At 38.3% G+C, this 26,624-nt stretch overlaps 1 protein-coding gene across 1 annotated transcript in view; it reads left to right on the top strand.

Annotated features, from left to right (window-relative positions):
* The window catches only part of Adgrv1 (adhesion G protein-coupled receptor V1), a 583,921-nt gene that overhangs the window by 522,767 nt on the left and 34,530 nt on the right, over window positions 1-26,624 (top strand). The gene's annotated exons all lie outside the window — the stretch shown is intronic.

Consider the following 26,624-nt stretch of genomic DNA (forward strand, 5'->3'; position numbering starts at 1 on the left):
AGCTAAAAGAACATACTCTGGCATATTAACAGAGCATTGTGAGAGCTGAGTAAGAAGCTGTCTCCTCCTGCCTGTGCTGGCATGTGAGCACACCCTGAAGGTGTGCCATCAGGTCGGAGGCCCTGTCTCGATCACCTTTGGATCCCTAGGGCCTAGTGGACCTAAAATCAAGGTCCAAATTGACAGCCTACAGATGTATTTTATTTGGCAGACACACGATGGTACACACGAGTATTTTTGATTTTTAAATATTAGCTGCAAAAGTTTAAAATTGACAAATGTCTCATGAAAAGCCTGCATTTCTGGCTTTTTAAATTTCTATGTATTTATTTGTTTTGTGGTTCTGGGGATCACTTAGGCTCTCTCACATGCTAAACAAGTGTGGAGCTACTTCTCTAGCCCCACTCTGTCTTTTCTTAAATGTAATACTTGCGTGGCAGCCTTTTTCAAGTCCTGATCAGAGGCTGCCCGTTAGGTGGAGCATAGGACCTTAGGTTATACCTGATCTACTTCATCCATCTTCTCTGCCCCTTAGTTTGTAATAATTTTAATGTTTGTTAAATAAATGAGGCCTATGTGGTTAGAGATGTATACATAGTTCAGGCAGAAAAAACTGTTAGCCAAGGCTGCAGAAGAGAAAGTGAACAATCTTGTCTAGATGAAGCAAAAGGTTTGGAGGGAGGAAGAAAGGTTTTGCAATTAGAAAAGAAGTTGTGGAAGAGGAGACAGAAAGGGTAGGTTGACTAAAATACCAACTCACCATGCTCAGGATGTTAAACTGATAGCAAGTTATCAAAGTTGTCATTTTTGTTTGTTTGTTTTATTCTGACTTTTTTTTTTTTCTTTCTTTTTCTTTTTTTTTGGTACGGGAAATTGAACTCAGGGCACTCAACCACTGAGCCACATCCCCAGCCCTATTTTGCATTTATTTAGAGACAGGGTCTCACCAGGTTGCTTAGCACCTCACTTTCGCTGAGGTTGGTTTTGAACTCATGATCCTCCTGCCTCAGCCTCTCAAGCCACTGGGATTACAGGTGTGGGCCACTGCACCTGGCTCTGGCATTTTTTTAGTTTTGGCATTTTTTAACTTTTTGCTTATGTTGAGTGGGAGTGACATGCCCCAACTCACCCCTTAGAAGGATAAGTGGAAATGTTGAGGAGGGGCTATTGAAAAATGCAGCTGTAGGCACATAAGCTACTGACGTGATCTAGACTTTAAGCGTTCTGGCAATCTACCTGGGAATAAAGAGTAAGTGAGAGTGTTGTTGTGGAGATAAATGTTAAAAAACTTGCTCAGCCAATTCAAAGTAAGAATGTAGAGTCTAAGAGAGGAACGTCACTTAGAAACTCCTGGCTTAGGTAAATGTCTAGGCACTGACACTTTTCATCAAAGTGGAGATCACATAATGAGCAAGGTTCTAGGGAAAAGGCAGCAAAATTGGTGAAATTTTGGAGACATTGGTAAGCATAGCAATGTTTTCATACCAAGATATAAGGAGAGGGCCAGTGAAAGAGATCATTAATGAGTGATCAGAGAGCTAAGAAGAGAACCAAAATAAGAGTTTGCAGTTGCTAGTAGAAAATTAAGCTTCAAATAGAAGCAATACTTCCTGCCAAGTGTTACAGAGAAGTTAAATAGGATGTGAGCTGAGGAGCCATGTGGTCTAAGAGAGTGGTTCCCAAACTGTAGTGTGCATTAGAATTTCATGAAGGGCTTGTTAATATGCATATCATTAGGACTTACACCAGTTTCTGAAACAGTAGGTCTGGGTGGAATTAGGAAATTTACATTTCTAACAAGTTCCCAAGTGATGCTGACTCATCTAGTTTAGGAGCCACACTTTGAGAAAAAAGGAGTTAAATGGAGAATGCAGAGAGGGAAAGCAATAGCTCAGGAAAGGAGGTTGGTTGGTTCAAAGGGGAATTTTGGGTTTTCCTTTCTTTCCTTGCAAAAAGAAACAACAAAGGAGGAAGGGACAACTGTAGGACATTCATGACCATGGCAAGATCATGGATGAGGCAGGAAAAGCAGAAGGGTAGAAGGCCCTTCTCTGAAGCTAGGAAAGAAAAATGGCCAGTAGCCAGGAAAACCTGCTTTGGAGCTGAGACTTGGGATTTATATCAAATGCCCTTTCTTTTTACTTAAGACAGGAAGCAAGGTCATTTGTGTAGAGAAATGTGTGGAAAGCTTGAGGTGAAAATAATAAAAGGTACCCAGCAATTTCTGAGCAGAAAGCTAATGAACTATGTTGTAAGATGGTCAAGAAACAGATCCCTTAGAAACCAGAGGAATTTGACAGAGGTTAGAAAACTTAAATTTGTAATTGAATCTGTCATCAGTAATTAAATAAATGCAAACCTTAAGATTATAATGGCAGCCTGTGTGACCTATCAAAGCACATACACAGAAAAGTTATGGAGCTTGTATAGAGGTTTGTAAATAAAGGAGGACTATTCAGCATTGTACTATATTTCATTGGAAAGTGTTTTTTTTAATTATTATCCCTTTCTATAATGAATTTATTATAAGTTAAGTACAAACTAAAAAAATGTTGAACACATGCCTAATAAGGTTAATTCAATGTATGTGACATTAATGACTCTTTGGATCACTCTTGCTTGGTACCTGGCACACTGGCACACTCCTGGGACAGGTAGGTGCTCAGTGAATCAGTCCTAAAATCAATGCCTAATAAGAAACCCTTGGAAAACATCATTTCTCTAGAGTTGATTGGGGTTCATTTAATTTATAAATTGCTTCAGGTGTTCAATTTAGGAGTTTTTGTGGAATATCACCATAGAGTAATAAGACCTTCAAAGTATGTTCCATGGAAACTTAATGGTTTGTTTTATTTTGTTTTGTTTTTGTTTCTTGTTCTTTTGTACTGGTCTTTGTGTTCTTTACTAGCCTTTATCAGTACCAGTGTATTAGTCAGCTTTTCATCACTGTGACCAAAATACCTGACAAGAACAACTCAGAGGAAGACAAGTTTATTTTGGCTAATGGTTTCAGGGGTTCAGTCCATGGTCAGCCAACTCCACAACTCTGGGCCCGAGGAGAGACAGAACATCATGGCAGAAAGGCATGGTGGAGGAGTACTGACCTGCTGCTCATGGGTTCGGGGGAGGCTGCAGAGAAGATGAGCCTCTCCAGGGCATGTCCCCAGTGACCCATATCCTTCCAGCCGCTACCCACCTGCCTACAGTTAGGTAACATCCATTCAAACTAGGATGGACTGATTAGGTTACAGCTTTCATAATTCAACCATTGTACTTCTGAATATTCCTGCATTAACAGGAGCTTTTAGGGGACACCTCATATTCAAACCATAACTACCTATGACCACAAAATTACATTATGGTTCTTGTGCTTGCCTACTATATTTTGCTTAGAGATTATTGCCGCATTTTGTCCAGAATATTATGATGTCATAGGTCTTCTGAGAATAATGAATAAAAAACATACATTTATAATTTTTTTATATTTTAAAATTATAAATTTTAAAAATTTATAATTTTTTTTATATTTTATATTTTTTATATTTATTATTTGATACATTTCAAATAAGAATACCTTTCATCTTCTGAAAGATCAAGGTTGAGCTACCATACTTATAATACATTGGAGCATTTAAGAAAATGTACATTAAGTATTTTGCAAACATGATAATGGAAATACTCCAATATGTCTACTATTAGTTTATTACTTAGTAATCTTCCTTGAACTGGGAAAAAAATTCCTAGAGAACTGAATATTTATGCAAGATATTATTGGTCTTTCTTATTTACTTATTTTGCAGCCCTGGAGATTGAACCCAGGGACACTCGACCATTGAGCAACATTCCCAACCCTTTTTATATTTTATTTTGAGATAGAGTCTCATTAAGTTGAGGAGGCTGGCCTTGAACTTGCGATCCTCCTGTCTCAGCCTCCTGAGTCACTGGGATTACAGGTGTACACCACCTTACCCAGCTTGTGCTCATTATTTATATCTTCCTGATTATTTTTTTTAAATGAAACTGTGGGGTTTCAAAGTCAGCTGAACACAGAGAATTAAGATGGAAACATCCTTTAAGTCATGGGAGTTTTTCCTAATTTTAGTAGTTACCAGTATCAGTTATGTGAGCATGATCATGATAATTGTTTTTTTTTGTTTCTTCCCCATGTTGTTCTTAAGTGAGGTAAGCAAATTCGGAGCTTCCTAATGCTTTATTTTATTTCTAAATAGGAACTCTGAAACTGAAATTAAGTGTTTTATATTTACTTGGCTAGCAAGCCCACATTACCAATGCTACAGGACTCTCCCTCTCACCTTGTGGATGAGCCTCCACCAGGCCAGTCTCCTGCTGACTTTCCAGTCCCAGCAGGGAAAAAACTTAATCCTCAACAGGAAAATCCTATAAAGGACTGACTTGCCCCACCTTGGGCCACATCCTATCCAGGAACCAGTCACATGGTATCTAATACTGTGGCCAGGCCTCATGAGCAGATTTCAGGGGTGAAAAGAGTCAAATTGACCTCATAAAAGCCACACTCAATGGAATTTTCACCAGAATAAAGGATTCTCATACCAATAGGAAGGATCAGGTCAAGAATATAAATGTCCACTATACACGCTCTCTCCATTTTGCTGTTCATTGATTCAAGTATTGACAAGGCCAAGGACAACTATAGTTAAACTACCAGGAAACTTCATCAGTAAGCCATCAGATCTATCGTACAACCAGTGTCTCTATCTTGTCTGCCAGAAATTCATATGGAGTTATTTTTTAAATTCCCTGGTCCATTAATCCAGTAATGTCTATTTTTTTAAAATTAGTTTGTCATTTCTAAGTGAATTTATGCTAATTCTTTACATCCTAAATTTCTTAAATTGATAAAGTTAAGACATCCAAATTTGTACAACAATGAATAGAAATAACCATCAGGCTGATACTCAGCTAGTAGGCCCTGGTAGAACCATATCAAATATAAAACACTGAAGTAACAACTATCCATACTGCCCACATATGTCCCAGGCTTCCCCACATTTAAGTTAGACTCATCCCTAGACTTCCAACAACTGAAAAGCTAACACATGGCAGGCCGGGGAGCCTCCAGGATGCTTCTCCACACTAAAACTGAGGCCATGTGATCGGGGGATACACATACCACAGTCATTAATATCTTGCATATCATTCTGAGCTATAATTATGTCCTCAAGTATTAGTCTGTGTTTAACCTGGACCACTCAGATTCAGACCAATGTACAGTATTTATTTCAGGTTTTCTTCCAGGGGTCTCTCACTGACTGACAGTTTTGTCACATGTAGGGAATCACATGTAGGTAATGAAGGTAGCCAGCAGTAACAGGCACAAGCCGCTTGGACATGCTGGAAGATACGTTCTCTGAGAAGGTTCATACACACAGAAGAAGCCTTCCAAATGTTGAGATGTATTCTTCTTGGAATGTATAAGCTGGCAAGGGAGCAAAATTTTATGTACTATTGGGATGTGACACTTCTCTGTATGTCAGTTATGAGGCTCCTCAGCATCTCCAGAGTCCTGTTTGATGGTCTCTCTGTAACTGCCTTATACATGTTCATTATACAAGCATCTGGTGTCGAGATGTTCCCTGGCAGTTCTTGAATCATTCCCTATTTCAGAGAAGGGAGTTACAACATGGACTTTGTAGCTAAAAATACAGAGCCCATATTCAGTCATAAAGATTAGTTGGTTAAAATCATTTTCATTCTTAGCCCCATGTTTTAAACTGCTAAGTAACTGGGAAATAAGTGACTCAAAGGTGGAAACAGTTTTTCCCATTTTTAAAAAATTGTTCTTTGGTGGCCACTGGAGTGCCTTGAATGCTTAAAATTTTTCCTTATGTAGAAAAATTATGTTTCCTCTTTCTCTCCACCATACCACACACTCTTTTCCCTTTCTTCCTTCTTTCATTCCTTCTTTCCTTGCTTTTCATGTATCTATTGTGGTATATGTTGACATTCAGTTTTAAAATTAAAGCCATCTTTTATTAAAGAGGTATTCCCAAATGAAAATAGCCCTTGAGATATAAGAAATGGGACATATTACTTTGCTCATGAAAAAGTACAGATTTCATCTCAAATGGAATGTGGAAGAAAATTAATAATCCCCCTTTAATTTTCCTCAGTGAGAATTTCCATGTAGTGTCCAGAGGAGCTCAGTGCAGGTGTCTGCTTAGATACAGTACATATTTAGTCTTGGCTGCTGCTTTTTGAGGATAAACAGCTCTTGGGAAACACACATTGTTAAATAATCAGTTACAGAGGACTAATTGTTTCAAGGCACTCCCTTTGCAATTGCTTTCCAACAGCCAGCAGTAATACGAAATGTCACTTTGTTTCCATTGGAGACCAGTGCATGAACTATTCATGAAGAGTGGAAATGCAGTCTCCCCAGAAAACCCTGGAATAAACATGTCGAAGCCAGGGGAGGTTGGAACTCTGTCATTGATTTGGCCCAGAGCTATGTCAAATTCAGTGGGAAAAAAAATCACTACATTTGTTTTGTAGAGTGAGATTCAGAAAAGCCTAATGTATGCTTTATGTGCTCTTCAAAACACCCCTGAACATTTCCATAACTTCACAAATAAATACGCAGAAGCTAAGACAAGGAGGTGTATTTAAATTTTCTTGATCAGATCATACCATGCTGTCCAGTGTTCAAAAGCATCAGGGCTGATGGAATGTCTTTGTGTTTGTGTGCAATAAACTTCTGACTCCCTTTAACAGTGAATGACAGTGTCTCGGGTTGCCTCCTCATTAGCCTGTGGATGGGCTCAGCAGAACTCTTCAGTCAGACTGCAGGATTTTCACTTTTGTTTGAGCTGGATTCTCCGAGATCAGTGTCAGGATCTGATCTTCCAGGAGACAGCTCCCACCGATGCAGTTTCAGTAATGCAAGACTTGAACAGACTTTACCTTCTGATGCCTCACTCTGTCCTCCCAAACAAGTGCCTTGTTGCTCCTGTCCTAATCCAAAATGTCTTTTAGTTTGTTTCCTCCTGTTTTTGTTTTTGTTTTCCACGTCACAGTCCCCCTACACACTGCAGGCCCTCTGTGACCTCACTTTTTGCATCTTAACCATGTAACATGCCTTCCCTGAGCTCTGTGATCTTTCCCTGGAAACAGATCTAGCATACTCTGGTACTTGAAATGGCAAATTTACAAGACTGAGAGTAAGCAAGACACATACCTCCTCTTCAAAACAGTTTTCAGAGAACAAAGCAATCAGTATCATATGAGACTGGTTTTTAACCTGGCCATTCAGATTTCTTGCCTTAGCATTAGTTTATGATTTTTTCCATGAAAAATTATATTCTTATCTCTTGTGTTATTCAAATATTAGGGGTGGGGAGAGCACTTTTTTTGAGGGGTGGTACTAGGGGTGGTACTCACTGTACCACTGATGTAGCTTTAACACTGAGATACCTCCTCCAACCTTTTTATTTATTTTAAGACATGCTCTCACTACATTGCCTAGGCTGGACTCAAACTTATGATTCTCCTGCCTCAGCATCCAGAGGAACTAATTACAGGCATGCAGCACCGAGCCAGGCCAAGAGTATATTTTTCATATGTATTTTTTACAGTAACATTCTTTAATGTTGGGCTGTCAGGTTCAATAGAATAAGCATGCAAACAAGTGCCAGGCAACCTTAATTTCTAAGCAGCTTGACATCTATTTTCCAAACAGAAGTGTTGATTTGGACCCTAAACTTTCTTCTAAGGATTGTGTAAAATACATGTAGATAAATAAAATTTATAAGCTACATAATGTTTTACAAACGCAAAGCAACAAATAAATGAACAACAACAAAAAATGTTTGTCTTGAGAGCCATATAAAGAAAAATAAGACACCAAAGAGATTAGTCTTTGAATGTTTTCTGATGCCACTCGTTCTGCCCCTGAATGATCTTGTCCTCTCAGAAGTGTTCTCTTCAGGATGATCCTGTAACTCCTCTGTGACTGTCATCAGCTCTTGATTTAGAACATAGAGCTATTGCATGTCACTCATCAGCTTTTAAATACATAACCTAGGCCTTCAGATTCAAGCAAGTAATCTTTATGGCTAAAATGAACTTGTGGGAAGACAATAGGGACTGGTGGGAACTCTAGAAGAACTGGGGAGTTCAGACTCCTCCTAAAAGCATTGAAATGAAGATGAAAAAACAAACACTGTTTGGGCCAAACAGAAGCTTTTGCAGGGTAAATTCTCCTCACTGGCAGTCTGTCTATAACCTCTGGATAAAAGGAAACTCAAATTTCTTCTTCTAGAGAGATTTTAGTTTTCTTTTGGAAGACAATTGGAAAATGAATAGATCACCTTTATCTATTTCAGGCTTTGTGAAGATTCATCTAGTTACAGTTTGGTTCCTTTCTTGGGACAAACTGGAAGTTTGTTCAGAGAACCCAAGTGACTCAGCTGAATGCTATAGTGTTTTCTGAAAGTCCCTCTTCCTCGGAGACCTCTGAGCTCCATTTCTTCATTTCTCAGCTGTAGGAGACTCTTGAATTCTTCACTGAGTTCTTTTAGCTTCTGAGCAGCTACTTTCTGTGTTGTCTTCCATCCTCTCACCTCATGTAGGCAGTCTCAGAAATGGAAAATGACTTTTTAGTACCCCTCCCTCTTTTTAATGTTTACCCCTTAAGTCTTGGTTGCCTTAGTGAACTATGGTCAACTTAAATTCCCAACCGAGGTAGAATGCTCCAAGTCCAAGGCTGTAACTTTCTGTTTAGTCTCTGAGCATCTCACTGAATTGGAAAAATCCTTTATGGGAAAGATTTTTAAAACAAACAAAAAGAAAACAGGAAAGAAAAATATAGGGCACCCCCTTCAATGGGTTGCTTCTCTCCAGGATCTTGGACCCTCAAGTACTGGATGCTTTGATTACTCTCTGATGCCTTTCAACCATTATCTTCTTATTGTTACAGTTTCTGTTATTGTCTCTGTGTCTAAGTATTTTCCCAACTTGCACAGTTGTACTCAATGAGAAGGTTAATCTGTTATAAACACCTCCGTCAGAACAATAGCGAAAGTCTCAGTACCTTTAGTTCAACAAATATGGAATAAATATTTAATTCAACTAAATGCATATTAATAGATGAAGATTTTGAGAACCATTGCAGTTCATCAGCTTGTCAGTGGGTATTTCTTAAGACATGCAGAATTGCCATCCTAGGAACATCATGATAAAGAAATGTGTGCTTATGGAAGCTGATGAGGTCCACTTCATGTCTTGTATCTCACCCAAATTGAAAAATATATGAGGAGAACTGAATAAGATCTTAGAGTCTATAATCAATCAATTGAAGACTGAGATTCAGACATGCCATTCTTACTACAAAATGACCACCTACCTATATTACAAAACTGAGATAAAACAACAGGAAAAACAGCTATCCAACACAGAATGGCTACTCAAGGTGCATGCTCCAAAATGTCACCGATCTAGGAAACAAGTCTGTCTCTCCAACATAGACAGAAAAATGTTGAGTACAACTTTACAGAAAAAAAAAAAAATTAAATGGCATGAACTCAAATACAAACTGAATTTTTTTTAACCTCTTTACCTGGATGGATCTGGGAAGTTCTGTCTTCACTCCTTCAGACTAAATCAATTCCACATCACTATTTTCCTTTGCAAATAAGTTATCTTTCATTTGAGAAATAGCATTGTAATACAAATCCTGACCTATTAATTTTTAGCTATGTGATCATGGGCAAGTTATTTAATGAAGGTAGTGCTACTTATTTACAAGGCATCTGTGAAAATAAACTAAAAAAATACATTAAAATATCTAGCACTTAATAGGTATATAGGAACATGAACTGTCTTTTTCTTATCCCTAAGGTTTAAGATTGCATTTTAACTTAGATTATTTCACACAAACAAATACTCAGAGCTCAGATGGTCACAGCACATAACTGAAACCAGCAATGTTTATCTAATTACTAATTATTGTTTGTTCAGAAGTCCAGCTATGTCGCAGGCTACATAGCTACCAATTCAGTGACATTATTTGGCAAGAAGACACCCATGCAAGGATATTCTATGTGTGATGTATATATAAAATTTGTCAGTTATATATTTTGTCTTTTGTTACATGACCAATGTTTTGGAACATTTGGGTGTAACATCAGACTCTCAGTTTTGGAAATTCTCAGGTTAAAATGGTGTATAGACATTCCCTGTCTTATGATGGTTCCATTTAATGTTTTTTCGACTCTACAGTGATGTGAAAGCAGTGCACATTTAGTAGAAACTGTGCTTTGGTTTTTGTTTTCATCTTTTCGCAGGCTAGCAATATGCTGTATGATGCTCTCTTACTATGCTGAGCAGTGGTGATTGCCACAGCTCCCAGGCAGCCACACCACCAGAGCGTAAGCAACTGATGCTCTCCAGGGTACTGTGTTGCCAAGCTAGGATGTTCAGGAGGATTAAATGCATTTTTGACCCAGAGATATTTTCAAGCTGTGATGGGCTTATTGGGACATAACTTCATCGTGAGGCAAGAAGCATTTGTACAAACATTGCAAAAAGGGTAGATAAATTTGATTTTACATGTGATACTTGGGAAGAAAATTGACTAAAATAATGATTAGTTCATTACCTAGTTAAAAACTTTTCAAATTTTTGTTTCTGCATTAATGGCTAGAATAGGGCACTCACAAAAAGGGCACATACTAAGAAGTTTCACCTAGCCCAGGAATAAAATTAACTGCCAAGATTCTTAAAAATAATAGGTAAAATGAATAAAATAGGATATTAAGGTAGCCATTTGAAAATGTCTGTAAGGAAAATCTAATATTTAGGCATTTAGAGAAAAAATAATTTGAGTTCATGAGATTCTTCCTAATTGGAAAATTTGCAATATCAAAAATTTAAAGAAGTTTATATGTAGTTTAGTATTCGAGCCCACATCATAACACTAGGTATCTTACATTCATTTATTCAGTCATTCAAGAACATTCATCTACCAGAATGGGATGTGTTTGTGCATGTATGTTAGATCACACATCCTGTGCCTTAATGTATATTAAGTAAAAATCACAATGGTAACACTAGTATTTATTGTTTATTATGTGGAATTATACTTGTTTCATTTAATTCTTTCTATGACCTGAAAATAGTAGGAACTGTTTGCCATTTTACATATAAAGAAACAGAAGCACAGAGAAGTTGGACTACCAACAAGGACACATTTCCAGTAACACACAGCTGGGATTCTGTAAACATGATGAGTTTATCCCTTATGTTATATATTAGTGAAAGACCAGGAAACCTCTTTTTATTTGCCTCTTTCACAGGACCTTACCAAAGATTGTGTTTATAGTAGTTGTTCAACAAATGCTTGTTGAATTAACATTTTGTCTGAATTAAAATATATAAAAAAAAAATAATTAAAATGACAAATGGTGTAATTAGTATATGATGGCATTCTGTTTATTTCTCAGTTGTAAAAATTAATGCATTTCAACAATTTTTTTGCGGTACTGGGGATTGAACGCAGGGTCACATTACCACTGAGCTATATCCTCAGTCTATGTTTTATTTTGGGACCAAGTCTCACTAATTTGTCCAGACTGGCCTTGAATTTGTAATCTTCTGTCTCAGCCTCCCATGTTGCAGGGAATGTAAGTGCGTGCCACCATGCCCTGCAAACGTTCATCTATTTCAACATTGATATCCATTATACTTCCATTTTTCTCCAAAGAACAGTCTCATTTAAGCTTAGTGGAAGATATTTTGAGAGAGTTAGTGGACTGTAGAATTAGATGGCAGGTCCCAGACAGGCAAGGGATTCCATAGTGAATATGCTTCGGAAAATTTATTTTACATCCTTCATTTCCCTAGTTTTGTAATTGTTCAGAACATCAAATCAAGTTAGCAAATGAAATTTTTACTGCTTGCTCAGGACAATCATAAGCACTAAGAAAGAAGTAGAAACTAACATAACCCCTAACCCCAAGTGCAGAAAAAGCTCCCCTGCCACAAATAAAGGGTACTGTTGATGATGTGTCTCTGACTCTTTCAATCCCTGCTGCTTTCTCTTCCCACATTTCACTTTCTTCCCCACTCTCAGAAGCCCATGTTCTTTACTGCTGTTGCCCTGAGCTCCTTCTACCTAGACCAATGAACTGTTCCATATTTTTAAATATAAGATAGGCCTCCTTTGATAGAGAAATATGAGACACTTAGAGACAAAGGGCTATAAGAAACCAAGCTTTGAGTCTTATGGTCCAGGCTCACACACATGAAGGAAGATGCCTGTTGGAAAAGACCCAAAAGTCACATGCATTGAACTAAACAGGCAGCTTGAGTAGACTCCCCACCCTGGTAACCCTCACCCATGAGTGCCACTGTTTTCTGATGTCCCTAACACAAAGTAATTTTCATGACTATCGGTTGATGTTAACATGGCAGCAAATGCACAGTACAGTTAATATTTCTAGGAAAACACTATCATTCTCTAGCTTAATTTTTCTCCATTTAATTACACATTACAGTGAAAAGACAAAGACATTGTATAGTTGAACTAACTACATAGGCCCTATGGAATGATGGAATTACAAAAAGGGAATGGAAACTTTGGATTCACTGGTTGTGTTCAGTCCAAGAAGCAGTTGTGGGAAATGAGCCTGGGTCTCCTAGAAATGAAGTGAGGATATGAGGGCTGGAGCAGTCATTGTTCTTTTTGCTTTTGTTTGCTTCGCTCCTCTTGTGTGTCTGTGCAGCTTCTGGTTGGCTGGTGTTGTTGCAGCATTCTGTACTGAAGATTTGTGTTTGTATCATACGGGTCCATCTCCATCTCCAGCACTAGCAGAGTTGGAGAATCTCCAGTGCAATAGTGCAGAAAGAAGACTTTACAAGGATTGTGTAAGCTGATTACTACAGCAGACTTAGTGACCTCATTACCTCCTGAAAGGAAGTTCTTAAAAGAATTTTTTTCTCAGTGCTGAAATGTTTAAAGAAGATTGATAGACATATTAAAATTGAATATGTTTGCCCAAGATTTTTTTCATCACAAAGCCTTCAAATATGTGCCCCCCTCTTTAAATCCTAGCAGAATAACTGTTCGTGGGGCAGTTCTACCTGTTGCAATGAGTTGGAAGGACTATAATGCTAATAAATGGATTTTACAATGGTTCTCAATGTTTTCTAACTGCAGATGATGTTTTTATGTTATCCACATTTTGTGAAGAATTACTAGAAAAACAGGATGTTGTACTGCAAGGCCTCTTCTTTCACTCATCCCAAGTATGAAAATTCCATCAAGTGTTTTTGATTCTGTGAGGAATCTGCTTTGTTATTTGATTATAGTAATACAGGTGCTTCGCCAACTTGAGATGGAGTTAGATTCCAGATAAATTTATCAGAAGCTGAAACACTGTCATTTGAAAATGGATTTCATATACCCAACCTACTGAACATCATGACTTAGTCTAGCCTTTCTTAAACTCAGACACATTAGTGTTCAGCTGGGCAACATCATTTAAAATGAAGTCTAATTTATAATGAAATGCTGAATATCTCATATAATTTATTGAATACAATACTGAAAATGAGAAACAGCATCATTATAAAGTAAGAAAATCACAAGCCAAATCATTAAATCAGACAGTACTCATGTTAGTAATAAGTTTATTCACAACTTTCATATTATTAATAATGTATTTATAATTCCTAGTGTATTAAAAATGTTCATATTTGAGATGAACTTAAGAAAAATAGCCACCCCAGCAGAAGCTCTTCTTTATTGATAATATTCTAGTCCTATGAGATAATTGGAGAATGTTAATGTTAACAGCCTTTAGCCCTTATTTTATTTAGAGAATCTTGTTCATCATAGTTTCTTCTTCCTAAGAAACTAATTAAGTAGCCATTACAGAAAAAGAAATCTGCCAAAGCTTTTTATGTTTACTTGAATTTTGTCCATTTGCAAATTTATTTTCTTTGAAGCCTATTTTAGTATTTGAAGAAATGTATAAGAAAATTTTATTTCCAGTGCATATTGGCTCAAGATAATGTGTTTGAATTTCTTTCATCAGTGTCAATATGATTTTAGGTGTGTAGAATCATTAATAACATGAAATAAGATAATATAATTCAATGAAAAGTGACAATGTTCATTGGCAATAGAATGCTTTCTCAGTTCTATTCTTACCTATGGACTCCACTTTAAATTATCAGAAAAATGTTAGATGAGCATGTTCCATACATGATTGGCAAACGCAAGAAATGTCTTGAAGAATGTGAGTCTCTGAATCAATGCTGCAAGTTTTCTGGACTTGGTTATTTATCACCCAAGTCTTCCCAGGTTTTATTAAGATGTGCTTGTAAAAAAAACTTCATTATACCCTCTTCTTTTGTGGTACAGTATGTTGTTACTTACGTATAAATGATAAAAGCCACAGTATTTTGCAACTGGTAGATTTCTCTCAGTACACTGTAATTTAGTACTTTATTTTCTGGACAGGGTCCACAGTGTTTGTTTTTTTATGTCTCTAAACAGTATAAATCAAACATTTTATTAGGAAAAGTAGAGTCAGAGAAACAGAAAGGTCATCTCTACCAAAACAAAACCACATTTCGTTAGTCCTTGATATTTAATTTCGTCATGTGCTCTTCTCTCTCAAGCATGGAATGAACATTTTTAATGTGAAAGTGCATGGACACCAACTATAAAATCTGATTAAAATTTAGCTTCATTTGAGTCACCAAAAGGTTTCACTAGCAGCGTGAGTTGTTAAAACCATACATAATGCCTGATCTCTATGCGCAGGGACACTGCTCCTTTCTCCCACCTCCCTTCAGGCAGAAGGGCACAAGACTGGTTCTGTTCTGCTCTCATGGAGTGGTGCTTGTCCCACTGTCTACCACTGTGAATTTCCCAAGAAGCATCCCTGGCTGCCACCACTTCCCCTCAAGCCCTGCGTTTTTCTGACTCATTCCATCTTCTGCAGACCTCCCTTCTCATTCTCGACATTCGGAATTCTGAGAGACCCTGCATATCTCACAATTCCCTTCTTCTACGTCCACTTCTACGTCATCAGCCACTTTCCCCTGCCTAACCACTTCGATTATTTTCTGCTCCTCTACATTGTTGCCTCCCAGGACATATATGACCTTTTTGTTTTTTTCCCACACCACATGGGCCATTCCTGCCTCACATGGAAGCACCAAAAACATTTTTATCATTCAACCTGTTTCTCTCTGACTTAGTGATTTTGAATCAGTGACTTCATTTTACAGACAAAAGAACCAAAATTGGAAAGGTTGACTTGCTCTGTCACTTTTCCTTTCTAAATTTTTAATTAATGTCTTTTCATTAGGGGCCAGAAGAGTCATTGAAAAGTGTTGCTGTAAAAAGACACAAATGAAAAGTTTATAAGCATTTAGCCCAAATATCAGCAGATGTGTATGCAACCTCCTGGGAAGTTAGCGGTGCTTAGGGGTCATGACGACCTACAATCAAAACTGTTAACTGAGAATTAGGAAGCACAGATCCGTCACTGTCGAATTATGTGACCTTGACCATGCTGTAAGGCTGGAATCTCTTCATCTATAAAAATGAGTGGAACTGGACAATATCCCACCTACCTCTGGGATTTCATGTTTCTATTTTAAAACTTTATAAAAATGAATAGTGTTTTGTGTGAAACCAAAAGAGTTTTATAAACAATGCTTTTGTTATTCATTATTTTTGTAGCTTTTGCAAGTACATATGTTCTCTGCTCTTCTTTTGTTTCAAATTGGAAAACTGAGACCTTTGAGAGCGAAATGCTCTCTGGAACAGCAGGCCCGTAAGGGTTTGGTCTGGGAACTACACTTGGGTTTCCAACAACCACTGGCCCCAGTAATCTTTCTGGGATACCACTAGTCTTTCTTTATTTGTAGGTGGTCTATAAACTTCTCTTTGATTTATTTCAGATTTCTCAGGATTAGCAGAAGAATACATTTTGTACTTGAAACCTCAATTTTGAATTTACTCAAATCCTAATTTAAGATAGTTGAACAATTGCTCAGTAAATAGTGACTCCAGAGATACAATCACTTCTTCATTAAATTCTAAACTGATCATACTGAAAATAATTGTCTATCACTTACTAGGTATCATTGGACAGTTACTAAGTTTCTATGCACCTCAGTTTCCCCCTCTGGAAAAAAATGGGGATAATAATGATATCTACCTACCTTAGAATTGTTAAGACTAATTAATATAATACAGAGACTCTTTGGCTTATGATGGAGTTACATCCCTGATAAACCCATCTTAAGTTGAATATGTTCCAAGTTGAAAATGTACTGAATACACCTAACATAAGGACTATCATAGTTTAGTCTAGCCTATTTTAAATTTTCTCAGGATACTTACATTAACTCACAGTTGGGCAAAATCATCTAACCTAAAACTTGTTTTTTAATGAAGTGCTCAATGTTTCATGTAATTTGCTGACTACAGTACATTGTAGCATTGCTTATTTACCTTATAGTCACATGGCTGATTGGGAGCCATAGCTCTGCTGTTATTACCCAGTAATGTGAAAGAATATCTTAGCAAATATCACTAGCCTGGAAAAGATAAAAATTAAAAATCCAAGGTATGGTTTCTATTGAATGTGTATTGCTTTTGTACTTTTGTAATGTCAAAAAACTTTGAGTACAACCATGTTGAATTAGAGACATCTGTATGTGTGAACCATGGCCGTGTAAGTCAGGTTGGAATGGCACAGAAAATACTTGGTGCTCTTATTATGAGAGTGGTGTTTGTCACTTAGTGTTATTTGTAGCCATTGTCAGTAATAATAATAGAGAAGTTCCTAGGAATATCTAGAAAAGTCAGACATGGCTCCAGTTAAGATCTGGTCTTTGAGCTGGGCTGCAGAGGATATGGAATTTGGATGAGTCTGGAGGAAAGGAAAGTCTCTTCTGGTTTTTCAGTAGAAGAAGGGTTGGACAAAAGCACAGGGAGAAAAGAGCCTAGTTGCCTTTGCCTGACTGCAGGGAAGTTTACGAAGGAGACCAAAGGGAAATAGAGTTGAAAAGGCCCTGGGTGCAGGATGGCGATAAGAGCAAACCTTGGTACCACTTTATATGTAATATATTGGAACGGTTTAGGGAACTTTTAAAAAAAGATTTCCAAAAAAAAAAAAAATCATTCTTCTTTTAATACCTTGACCACTGCAGTAATGAATTCTGGTCTCTTTCATTCTATCTCGAAAGATAAGTTCTAAGACAACCACCAAGGTGTTTCTTCTGCTGGAACAGAGAAATCATGAACACTCTTGCTCTTCTCCCCGCCCCCCAAAACTGACCCTGAGTGAGTGAGCTCAGAGCAGCATGAAAGGAGCTTACCATAAATAAGTAATGCATAAATGCACAAAATAAAATTGTAACCCAGTACGTAATCTCCCTGAGATCAGAGCCCTGACTTTTAGACCTTCTGTGCATCTCACCATCACAGTGCCTTGTTAAAGCTGAGAACCTCTGAATTGAACTCCCGAGAGCACTTGCACTTAAGCACACTGCTCAGATGGACACTGAAGTGAAAGAAATTGGTTTCACACTTAAGACACAGAAAATGGCACCAGCGAGGGACCCTGTGAAATTGGTGCTGTTTGCATCTATCTAAAATCACAGGCAATTCTCTTTTTTCTCTAACTCCATCTCTGTTTTATCAGCTGGAATTTATAATTTTTCTTTTCCTTTTGACATCTGTTTTCTATTGTATCCTACTATTCTTATTTTTTAAATCGGTCTTGATCATGCTCACACATTGGCAGCTCTGTTAGTAATCCTAAAGATATCCTCTCTGAGAAGGTGAGTCCTTAGCACCCAAGGACTCAACCCTATATTTAAAAACTCAAACAAAACCAAAAAATCCACCTAACAGTGTTCCATAGAGAATTTGGTCTTGTTTTGTTTTAGAAGACCTGGTGAATTTTCCAATTCAGTAAGAGTGAAAAGAATAAGAAAAGATCCAGGCTTGTGCCATTTCAGAACGCCATTGCGCATTCTGAGCAGCCGTTCCTAACGGCAGGTGTTGTGAGGAACCAGACAAGCAACTGGATTCCTGGAGGCAGCCAAGAGTTGACTGCTTATGTTTTCAGAGCTGCAGGAAGATGAGAAGTGTCGGGAACCACTGCTGTGCAGTCAACAGGAGCCTTGCGGCTGCAGGCCCAGAAGCTCTGTGAAAATCGCCCTTAATTGTCTTTTGCCTCTGTGTTACCAACTTATCACCTAACCCTGCAGTGGCTGTCGTGCTGCGTGTCACCCAACGCTAGCATCTGCTATTTTATAGAGTACTGGCAACTATCCTAAAGTTGGAGTCAAGGATATCTCCACAGTTTCAGGTGGTAGTAAAGCAAATGTTTTAGAGTTTTTGTTATTTTTGACTTGAGCTTCATGCTTTATATTTATCAACTTTGCAGCCTGATTTGGGGTTGGCATTAGGAAAAATAATAAAACCTCACACTCTTCTCCTTTGGCCCTCAGAACTCCCTTCATTGGCATGACTTTGTATCTTTTTATTGGCAAATACTTGGCTCAGTTGTGTGAGTTATATATCTTCCACACCAATAAAAGTCTTTGCTATTCAAAGCAACAATTGGACTCACAAGCATAGGGAAAGCAGAGTGCTGTGTGACATTTTGATTTTGTTTGGTCTTTCTAACCCTTTTGGCAAAGGAAATGGTTCTTATTCTTCAGTACTTACCCAGCCTCAGGGCAGTTTGAAGGCAAAGAGGAAGAGGGTAGAATGAGCAAGAGAACAGCATAAGCCAGGAATTACCAAACAGCTACTGACCAGATCCTAGAACTTAGACTAGGGACTTAGGGGATTCAGGGTGCTTACACCCTAAATTGTAAACTCCAGTGTCTGCAGGGGCTGGAAGCAGATGGAATGGGGTTTGTTGTTAGGAGCAAGTGCACCTTGTCTAAGGGGCAGTGACTCTTGACTCTAGACAGGAAGTAGATATAGTGTCAAACAGATCTTCTGATTTTTTTAAAGAAGTCAGAAACCAGACTTTTGTGTTACAGCTCCTAATTTGTTAATGTTGGCATGTATTTAAAGACAACCTTTAAACACTGTTGAACCAGTGTAAACCCCATGGGCAGGCAGTGTGCAAGCCACCAATCTGTGACCTCTGCCTTCCTCGTAGCCTCTCTCTCACACTCCATGCTGATCAGGGAAAGAAACTTTTCCAGCTTTGTCTATCTTTCACAGATTTTCTACACTGAAGTTTTTTTTTTTTTTTTTTTTTTTTTTTTTAATCAGAGTTGTTTTTAGAATTCTTGGACCCCTTTTGTGAACATAGTCTGGAATAAACCCCAGCTCCCAGGGTGGCCTCAGGATGATCCATTCCCCTCAAGTGACCTCAAGTCCATGACTGACCTAGGGGAGGAGGGGAGGCTGGACATTCTGGAACTGTTGTGGACTGGGGCAAAATATTGGAGCCTACCTAGCTCAAAACTACTGCCCCTTGGCCAGCACAGATCCATTTAGCTTTGATATGTGAGGAACAGGAACATGCCAACGTGAGCCAGACCAGATCCTGCTTGGCTGTACTTGGCTATATGTGGAATGTCCATCCAGAGGAGAGTATGATGCTGTGGCAGTGGTACAGCACAGGACTTGAAGGGGAACACTGTTCCTATTCCTCAACTGCAAGACAAAGGCATAGAGATCAAAAGCAGAGGCCCCAGATAACTAGGCCAGAGGCGATGCTGTGCTCCTCCCTAACTTATTCAATGAATGTGCCCATCCCTACGCCAGGCTATTGGAAATCTCCACCAAAAATAGAAGCAGTGCCAGTGGTCCAGGGGCTGGGATGGAGACAACAGTCTATTTTTGTTCCAAGAGGAAGAAAGAGGCCAAATAAGAGATTAAAAACATGGACAAGTCAAAAGAACTTGTCAGCCCCTGAGCTCATGGGTGTGTTTCTTCTTTATGGTGTAAAAGTCGGGCCAGAAGTCTGAAGAACCGAGTCAGGACCTGAAGTTTGGCTTAATCTGAGTTGTAGTTCAGAAATGTGCAGAGCATTTGGCACACAAGCAACCTGCATGCCCAATGTCAGGCCTCCCTCCCTTCCTGCTCCCTCTTTCTTTTTTCCCTCTTTCTTTCCTTTCTTTCTTTTTCCTTCTCTCTTCAGTGGATTTTGTTTCCCAGAGAGGAGAGGATGACCTCAGCCAAATATGAGATACAGGCTCATCTAATTAAAATTTTTGTTTATTTACTTGTGATTTTAAAAGGAATATGAAGCATACTTGAGAGACATTTGTGTCTGGAAAGAGTTGAGCAACTCCAAAGCTGTAGCATGCTGGCAATTGGTTAAAAATTGCTAAATTGTGTTTCTTTATTTTCCGCAAAATGTCAAATGTTCTTTAGCTTCTATAAAGGTCACTATGGCTTAAAGAGAAGGAAAAAGACCCAAACTTGGACCATTAACTTGTTATTGAACTTCAGAAGTGTTTTATTTACCAGTAAAGTTAAATCTAAAAATGTTTTTGTGACTCTGAAACAAGAAAAGATGAGATTGCAATTAATGACTTTCTGTTAACTTTCCTCTTCTTTCTGGGCCTTTCAGTGAAAAATGAGATTGTAGTTTGGCAGCCAGTTATATATGATCCTTCCATGTGTGTTCATATATGTGGAATAAACACCCAAGATGGGTGGGTGGGGTGTCATAAGGTTTCCTCACGCTTTTCTGCCCTTACATGTTCTTGAACAGAATGTAGCTGTGGGAATAAAATTCTTTTAATGAATACATTTCATGGTGGCATTTACCAAATGGTAACCAAGGACTTGCTCTTCCAGCAGAGAAGTCATCTTTTTATAATTGATGATGAACAATGGAGCACACACAGAAAAAAGAAGAGAAAGAACAATCTGTTCAAAGCTGTTTTCGAATAACTGTTGTTATTTATTAGCTCTGTTTGCGCTAATCATATTGAATTGAAACTCCATACCTCTATTTGGGGAAATAGAGGGAAGATAATAAAATAGCATTATTTAATAGCATGAAACCATAAATGTCTATTGAATTGTACCTTCTGATCCTATTATAAAGCTGAGTAGTCTGCAAAATGTAGGCCAGGAAATGATTATTGTCATTATTGTCATAATAGAATTGTGATATTTTAAAAGCAGAATATACACAAGTTTATCTTTGGTAGTGCCCTACCCAACTCCTATATTTGTTTTTTTTTTGTTTTTTTTTTTTTTGTTTTTTTTTTGTCATTGTTCTGGTTGGCTTTTGGTTTCTGTTTTTGTATTTTGTTGTCTTTTTTTTTTTTTTTCCCCTTCTCTTGCTCCCTCTCTATGGTTCCCCAGCTTGTGTTCTTTGGCTGAGTTTGGTTCCCTATTAGGTAATTCCCTTTGAATGTTTCTTAGGCTAGTTTCAGAATATTTCCAGGATATTGGTGTCTTAAAGAGGGACTCCCAGACCTTCTGCCCATCTTTCCTACTAGAGATAAAGCAAACATGGCAAATCCAACCGCCTTGGCATTCCTACCTTCCGGGCTGTGGTAACAGCAAGTATAAGCTCTCCACCATGTGTCCTGGGTTCAAATCCTGGCTCTGTCACTTCTAAGATCTGTGATCTGTGCATTCCTGTGCCTCAGTTTCCTCATCTGTACAGTGAGAAAGATAATGATGCCTATCTTGCAGGATTGTTGTGAGGACTAAATGAGACAATGAATGTAAAGTATTTGACAGGGTGGCCATACGTAGGAAGTACTCAATAAATGTTAATTATTATTTTACAGCTATTATTCTTGTCTTAGTCCATTCAGGTCCCTATAACAAAAATATCTTAGACTGGATAATTTATAAACAATGATAATGTGCTGCTTATAGTTCTGGAGGTTGACAGGATCAAAGTGCCAACAGGCCTTTTCCTCAGAGGCGCTGCCTTCTGTGTATCTTCACATGGCAGAAAGAAAAAGGGGCTGGCAAGCTTCCACAGGCCTCCCTTACCGAGGCACTAGGCCCCTTCCTGTGGGTGGAATCCTCTCGACCAAGTCACCTCCTAGAAGCAGCACCTCTTAATAGCACAGTTTCATCATGAATTTTGAAAGGACACAAACATTCAGACCTAGCAATTCTCAATATTACCACCCATGTTTTACACACCTCATTTTCTGAATTACCTTGTAATTACTACTCCACTCCCTGAGCTATTTGCTATAGTTAGAGTTAGACGATACTTAATTTTTATTTACCCATCTTTCTATTTCAGGAACTATTTATTGTAATCTGGATAAACCAGAAAACTGAGAAAATACTTTCCCACTAACAAAACTGACAAAAATGCCTGCCCTTGAGAAACTTATATTCTAGTACAGAGTAGGAGGTAGAAGGAAAATACACATAAAACAAATCAACATAAGAGAATTATGTAACTGTTAGAAGGTATAAGTGCCAGGTTTAGGGGAGTGTGAGGCGGGGAGATGGGCTGTATTTTAAATAGGTGGTCAAGGAGGCTCTTTGAGATGGCCTTACCTAGCGGCCTTCCTTAACAAGAAGGAAACAAGGAGGGCCTCCATGTCTACCTTCAGTTGGTTTTACTTTCTTTTTGGATTCACATATGTATTTTTAATTTTCTTCCTCATTTTTATGTATTATTTCTGAATAACCATCACAAAGTTCCATTACCTTATTAATATGACAAATTAAATGTCTCTTAGACCAAGAGCCTTTGTTCTGTTTTTGACCTTTATCCTAAAATTTTTCTGTTCTCCTTACTCTCTAGTATATTTTGAGTTTATGTCTCCAAAAGTATCACAGAATTAATTTCAAGAAATATTTTGTCTTAATAGCTCACGTTTTCTCTCATGTGGAAGCTAGAGGGAAAGAAAATAAAAGTATATCATGAAAGTAGAAAGAATTCCACTAAAGCAGAAGAAGGGAGTCAGAGAAGAAGGGGAGGTACACAGGAGTGAAATTAATTGAATTATGTTATATACATGTATAAATATGCTACAACAAAAGATACCATTCTGTATAATTGACACATACCAATTAAAAATATCTGTCATGTTTTCCCCTCACAGTTAAGTGGGGTTAATAGTAGTTCATTATGTAAGATTTTATTTAACTTTTGGCCAGTTTTGTATTACTGCATCAAAAGAAAGTTAAAATTGGCTTATCATCACTTACCAAAGTAGGTGCAATGTGAGCAAAAATAGAACAAAAATACTTGATTTGAAGATTGAAGTGCCCTGGTGGTGAATTTAACATGCCTGTGGAAAATTCATTCACCTTCTAGTGAAAACACCTGAATTAACATGACAAAAGATACAGAAAGATGATGAATGGGACAAAAGCAGACTTCATGGTAAAATGCAAAAGGTTTCCTCAAAAACTCTATTCATAACAAACTTTAGCATTTTAGTTACAGGGTCAGGAAGAAAAATTTTAGATTGGTTGGTTTAGTTCAGAGAAACACCATGAAAATACAGAAGTGTAAAATTTTCTGTAATACTCTTATATTTGAGTTTATATGAGGTTTTAAACTAATTTATAAATACATATTTTAATTAATACTTGAACTATCACTCAAAAGTGAAGTTTAAAAATCTCTATTCTGTCTGTGAGAGACAGAGGAGATGAGAGAAGAGAAAGAGAGAGCAAGACGGGTCCTCAGAGACTCGGGGTTTCAGCTGCTGTGACAGTGTGCAGTGCAGACTTTAGAGTGGCAGGTTCAAGAAGGGTGTGCAAGACCACAGAGTGGGCAGAGAGAAGTCACATGCTGCTTTTCTCCATTTCCTATGGCGTATCTTCTCAACATTCAGGACCTGCCTCCCTTGAGTCAATCAGAGGGTTACAGGACTGAGACCTTCTGGGAAAATGAGGCAGTGCAAAGACACCCCCCTTTAAACCCCAATTCATGCAATCAAGTCAGAAAAATCTCAGACATATCACTCAGAGTAACAGGTACTGAGTTTATTGAAGGGAGGAGAAAGGTGAAGGGGACATTCTCAAGGGAGAGAATGGGCCCTCTCAGAGAGGAGAGGGACAGCGTGTCTCTCCTGCACTCCAGTTTTATTGGGGGATCCCAGAGAACTTTCCAGAGAATCCCACTCAGGTCCACCTCTTGACTTTTGACTGACAGCAGGGTGACATCAGACATTCAAGTCCCCACTGCTGTCACAACTCTAGTTCACTTTGTTTCACGCTGACCAGTTCTAATTGGATTCTTACCCATAAATTCTTACAGATTTTATGGTTAGGAGAAATTATCCTTATCTCCCTGAGTTCTGGGATCTGGTCTGTGAAAAGGGTCACAAAGTCTCCCCCTTCAGGGTAATTTGGGTTCCTCTTATCAACATTATTTTGGGCCTGCTTTTCTTCTGCAGATTGGTGAGGAATGTGACATATCCTGTTCACTTCAGTCAGGCAGGTTTGCAGGTAAATTGCTTCTTAGAAAAGAAAGAATATGGGGGTCTGCATAGTGGGCCCATTTAATAGGATAATTCCCTTAACCTCCTGTTCCCACCATTCATATCTGTCTGTCCTCATCAAGAGTAGACAAGTATAGCCATTGACTTTCTCTCAACCTCTGTAAAAGTCTTTTAAACTATGAGCTGCTGACATGATGTACAAATACTTCTCTTTAAAAAGTTTACATCGTTTCCTTTGGGTGGTATGTTAGTCAGGTTTTCATCACTGAGACGAAATAAATGAGAAATTCAATATGAGGAGAAAAGATGTATTTTGACCCACAGTTTCACAGGTCCCAGTGACACCAACTTGGGAGTTTTGGAGCCTGTGGCAACGTGTACATCATGTGATAGAGAAAAACTGCTTACCTCTGGCAAGCAGGAAGCAGAGAGAGGCAGGGGCTAGGGTCCCAGTCTTCCCTTCAAGGATACGACCCCACCCCCCAGGGACCTAACTTCCTTCCAGCTAGACTCCACCTCCTAAATTTTCCATTGTCTCCCAATAGTGCCATCAGCTGGGGACAAAACCTTCAACACATGAGTTTTGGATGACATTAAGACCCAAACTGTAAGAGGTGGATCATTATTATAATACATTTGTACAAAAACGAGCCATTAATACACAGTCATCCCTTGGTTCTATGAAAGACTGGTTCCAGGACCCAGCTGAGAACACCAACATTTGCAGATGCTCAAGTCCCTTATGTGTAGTATTCACATATAGCCTATGCACATCTTCCTGTATGCTTTAAGTCATCTCTAGATTACTTGTAATGCCTGGTACATGTAAATGCTATGTATATAATTATTTTATTTAATAGCTATTTGGGGAATAATGACAGGAAGAAAAGTTTGTGCATGTTCAGTACAGACACAGTGTTTTCTGGAACATTTTCAATCTGCATTGATTGAATCCTCAGATACAAAACCTGTGGAGATGGGGAACCATCTGTACTTTTTAAAAGGATCAGGAATACAGTCAGAAGATACAGTGAAAGCTGTAACCTGAGCATCACGTTGCAGAGTTATTAAATTATGCAATCTGTGAGAATGCATTGAAAATCCCTAAGGCCCAGAGAGAATACAAGCAACACTTGTCTTTGGAAACTATAGCATAGAATTAAGGATTTGGATCATACAGGCTTAGTTTTGAATTCCACATACGGTGCCATCCCTAAGTCCTAGAAAGTGGAATGACACTAAAGTGCTTAACCCAGTGCTTGGCACGTAGTAAAGTGTAGCTTCAGAATTTAGAAGGAGGAGGAGGAAGAGAGAAGAGAAGAGTTTCATGGTCTTAAATAATTCTGCAAATTTATTATGGGTGTATGTACTTTGTGCTAGAGTTTTAGTGGTAATTTGAGCAACAAAACATGGAAACATATATCACAAATTATATTGGCCAGAATAAATAGTGATTACACTCATAGAAGATACAGAGAGGTTTTATTTCACTCCCATCTCTCTTTGACCGTACTCTTATGTCCATACATAATTCTGTTCCCCTTTTAAAGATGACCTTCCTTTTCTTCAGAATCCAGCTTTTCATATACCACTTCCTTGGAATCGTCTGCACCCTTACTGGTTTACAGTAATCTCTTCTGATGCCAACCCCCACATCATCATCTTCTATATTTTCACTCACTTGGCACCTCATCCAACACAGCCTAGGGCTGTTCCCTAACCAGTTCCCTGAAGACCCACTCTCCCTGTTCCTTTGTACTGCCCGTAAAGCTTAATTACAGGGCTGGCACAAGGTCCTCAGTGGATTCTTGTTGAATTAAATCTCTTTTTTGAAATCTCTAATGTCTCTACTCCCCTCCCACAAATCCCCTCGACTTAGGGAATCTCTTGTCTCGAATGACTAACAAGTTTTAGCACCTCATCCCAAACTGACTTTTTCAAATTATTTACATGCTTCATAATTTTCCAGTGTGTACTACCAAAACAATGTTTATATCAAAAACATATTTAATTATCCAACATTTTCCCTAAGAACTGTGGTGATAGCCAGAAGCATTGTCCCACTTAGAAGAGTTGAAATAGCTAAAGGTTACATGCTTTGCCTCAAATAATAGACTTAGTGGTGGGGTTAGGAGTGGAAATGAGGTCAGCCCCTCAGAACAGTCTGGTGGCCTTGAGCAACCAGGAAGGTGAAG

Source organism: Sciurus carolinensis, chromosome 6, assembly GCF_902686445.1.
Source record: "Sciurus carolinensis chromosome 6, mSciCar1.2, whole genome shotgun sequence".
In the NCBI taxonomy this organism is placed as follows: domain Eukaryota; kingdom Metazoa; phylum Chordata; class Mammalia; order Rodentia; family Sciuridae; genus Sciurus; species Sciurus carolinensis.